The sequence below is a fragment of the Mustela putorius genome, unplaced genomic scaffold (assembly GCF_011764305.1).
Source record: "Mustela putorius furo isolate JIRA1106 unplaced genomic scaffold, ASM1176430v1.1 tig00000997_pilon_pilon_pilon, whole genome shotgun sequence".
Lineage (NCBI taxonomy): Eukaryota > Metazoa > Chordata > Mammalia > Carnivora > Mustelidae > Mustela > Mustela putorius.
The window spans coordinates 2,475,243-2,479,357 of NW_025421527.1; the positions used below are offsets into that span (position 1 = coordinate 2,475,243).

The 4,115-nt window shown below is 47.3% G+C and overlaps 1 protein-coding gene across 1 annotated transcript in view; it reads left to right on the top strand.

The window, feature by feature from the left end:
- LOC101686935 (olfactory receptor 10J3) overlaps window positions 1–4,115 on the top strand; it is a 153,018-nt gene that overhangs the window by 95,750 nt on the left and 53,153 nt on the right.

A 4,115-nucleotide genomic window follows, 5' to 3' on the forward strand; every position in this document is an offset into this window, starting at 1 on the left:
AGGGTCCTGGGATCGAGCCATGTGCCGGGTGCTTAGCGTGGATTCTGGTTGGGATTCTTTCCCTCTCCCTCCCCGTCTCCCTCTGCTCCTCCCCCTGTGTGTATGCACATTCTCTCTTGCTGTCTCACTCATAAAATTAAAAAAAAAAAGACGAATGAAAAACATCAGAATGCATTGCAAGTAGTAAGGATAAATACTGTTCTGTGAATTCTTTGTTCCATTTGCAGATTTATGAATGCACACTGGTCTATGATAGCACATGTGTTTCTCACTGAGGGTCGTGGGTCATGGAGAAGAATTTGAAATCCACTGAACTAGGAGGAGGGAAGGTGCTTGGTGTGGAGCAGGAGGGTAGGAACTTAGTGCTGGAGTTGCTAACAAAAGATAGTGGTTCAATGTTTGGGGATTTTTTTTTTTTTTTCGCAAGTAACTGCAAATAATGTGACTTGAGGGCAATAGGGTTTAGGACTTAAGCATATGCGGAAGAAAAGTAGGAGTCAAAAATTGGTGAAATACCAGCTTGCATTCCCACCAACAGTGGAGGAGGGTTCCCCTTTCTCCGCATCCTCGCCAGCATCTGTCATTTCCTGACTTGTTGATTTTAGCCATTCTGACTGGTGTGAGGTGGTATCTCATTGTGGTTTTGATTTGTATTTCCCTGATGCCGAGTGATATGGAGCATTTTTTCATGTGTCTGTTGGTCATCTGGATGTCTTCTTTGCAGAAATGTCTGTTCATGTCCTCTGCCCATTTTTTGATTGGATTATTTGTTCTTTGGGTGTTGAGTTTGCTAAGTTCATTATAGATTCTGGACACTAGTCCTTTATCTGATATGTCGTTTGCAAAGATACAAACGTAGTGATCCAAAGGGGCACGTGCACCCGAATGTTTATAGCAGCAATGTCCACAATAGCCAAACTATGGAAAGAACCTAGATGTCCATCAACAGATGAATGGATCAAGAAGATGTGGTATATATACACAATGGAATACTATGCAGCCATCAAAAGAAATGAAATCTTGCCATTTGCGACAACATGGATGGAACTAGAGCGTATCATGCTTAGCGAAATAAGTCAAGCAGAGAAAGACAACTATCATATGATCTCCCTGATATGAGGAAGTGGTGATGCAACATGGGGGTTAAGTGGGTAGGAGAAGAATCAATGAAACAAGATGGGATTGGGAGGGAGACAGACCATAAGTGACTCTTAATCTCACAAAACAAACTGAGGGTTGCTGGGGGGAGGGTGTTTGGGAGAAGAGGGTGGGATTATGGACATTGGGGAGGGTATGTGCTCTGGTGAGTGCTGTGAAGTGTGTAAACCTGGTGATTCACAGACCTGTACCCCGGGGGATAAAAATATATGTTTATAAAAAATAAAAAATTAATTAAAAATTAAAAAAAATTGGTGAAATAATATAAAATGGCCGGGAGAAATTGGAAAGGTGGGGAGATCAGCATCATAATGATAATATGCTATCTTAACACTTTTGGGTGGTTATTATGGCAATTTCTATCTACTGTGTTTATTTTAGTGTAGTTGATTCTTAGGACAGTCAGACAGGAGACACAGAGCAGGTCCTCATAATCCCGTTTTATAGAGAAGGAAAGATTCCGTTACTTCCTCAGGGATCTGCATCGGGGAGGGCGTAATGGTGTGTTAAATTCAAACATCTGATGATGGTGTGCTCTTAACAAAAGAGACCGGTTGAGGAGTGAAGGGCAGTGCCCTGGGTCTGGGGAAACCAAGTATAACACAGGCTTTTTGGCGCAGGGCCCTCCCCGAGCCGCTCTCTAAGACTCAGTGTGTCTGGGGAGTGTCCAGGAACGAGGACTCCCCTCCTTGTCCTCCACAGTGTGGGAGGAGAGAGACCCCTGAGCCAGGTGTAGAAATAGGAGAGATGGCAGGAAGATGCAAACCCGGCATCCCCGAAATCTCCGAGGCAGTGGCCGCCTCCGGCTGATGAGGTTGAACCCTGGGCTGGGTGGATTACGCTGGAAGTTGATGGAGATGATTTTGCTGTTTTCCTACTCTAATACCAATAAATATTTGTTTTGTCATTTACAAAGGATGTTCCGACCTATCCTCTCACATGTTTGTCGTAAACCTTGGGTATGTTTTATAGATGAGGAAACTGAGTCTTAGGGAAGCTAAATAATTCATTCAGATGTAGACCTCGAGTGAGAGTTCAGCAGGACTCAAACCGGAGTCTCGTTCTTCCCGTGCTTGTGCTCCATTCCTCTCACGCAGCCGACCTACAAAAACCACTAGCGTTTGCTGGAGCTAAGCTGGCAGATAGAGTTATCTCTTGAAAAGGTTGAACAGGGCAGGATTTTTGAAGACGGTCTAAAATGGAATTTTTATTTTCTTAGTAAAAGTGACTATTGGCAAATGCAGGGTACTTTTGAGTTCTTTTGGATGTCACCATAATTTTTTTTTTAATTCATTTGAGATAGAATGAGTGGGGGGGGGGCGTGGGAGAGAGAGAGAGAGCACAAGCCAGGGGTAGGGCAAAGGGAGAAGGAGAACCAGGCTCCACGCTGAGCAGGGAGCCCGATGTGGGGCTCGACACCAGGACTCTGGGATCACAAACTGAGCCAAAGGCAGATGCTTAACCGACTGAGCCGCCCAGGTGCCCCACCATAAATTTCTTTAAAAAAAAAAAGTAAATAAATAAAAAGCCTGTAGTTGAATCCGTGTAAGAAGGAGCCATAATAAGCTATTTATGAAGGATTTGGACACAGCCCTACTTTTTAAAAGAGACGTACAGAGCACCACCGGTGAAGACCACATCAGTGGGTCCTGGTGAGACACAGTAGAGGGCCTGGAGCTGGGTGTCTGGCCATGCGTCGCTGCTCGTCTCACAGGGGCGTCTATGAAGCCACCAAGCGGAAGTTTGCCCTAAGACATGTGCATGCGTGAGCGGGACGTGGTGGGGCGTGAGGAAGCCAATGGAAGAACTCCTTCACAGAAGGTTCCTGGGAGAGCGGCTTTGGTCTGGGGTTTCTAAATGCATACCCTGCTGAGTGGTGGGAAGTGGTAGAATGGCCTGAGGACAGGAAAGGGGAGGGGACCGGTCACTGGGTATGGTTGGGGTGGAGGGCTGTGTGGAATGGAGGACGTTCTGAGGACAGGAGTCCTGGGAGTGGAGGCGGCCGGTGACCCATGCATGTCCTGTTAACTCGGGTTCTTGCATGGTGGTAGGATGAATGGATAGTTAGAGCCTGTCTTGGGTGGTTTCTCAGTCATCAGGTGGCTGTGCTGTCCTCACCACGCACAACTTCCCAACCCTCTCCCATTCACCACTGCTGCCGACTCCCCGCTGTACTCCCCTGCACTTGTTACTTCTTTCCACGCAGTGAAAGCCTTTCCCACGGCAAGCCCATCTCTCCTTAGTGGGAGAGTCCCTCAGACCGTCTCGCCACCAATCTTGTGGAGTCTCAGAATAGAAATGCCAGTAGGATTTACCTGGTACTACAGCTTCAACTAGATCATCAGGGGATTTTAATCACTTTCTGAAAATGTTTCTCTGACATGATCACGGAAACAGATTTCTATTTTCCCGGCAGTCATCCTGGAACGTAAGTGGAAAAGAGCTGGAGCTCAAGCCTGGTGAGTTTTCCACGCACTCCCATGTCTGCTCTCCGTTTGCTTATGCTGTCCGGGATGCAGAGAGCTTGGATTGTCTGTGAAGGAATTACTTCAGCGAGGACGTAACCCTGTGTAAATGGGTGCAGGGAAACTCCATGTCCAAAATGAGTGTTCAAGAACATACTTAAGATCTTAGCTCTATCCCAGAGCAGCCGCCCCCGGTTCACCCTTCCCTCTGTCCTGGTGTCATTCCACCCACACAGCCCGTTCCTCCCAGCAGGGCCTTCTCCCGTGTTGAAGTCCCACCGTGTCTGTGTTCATGTGTGAGGTGTAGGCTTGCCTGGACCCTGGGGAAATGAGTCCCTTTCTCCAGTAGCTGAATCTTTGTGCTTTTGTTCTCTTCTCAACCGCCCCCTGCTTCATAGGCTCCAGAGTTTTAGCTCTAGGGACCGTGGGCACTGCTCTGCTTTCCTGCTCCAGAGCATCTTACGGGATGCTCGTTGAAGCAAGCCCGTCTCA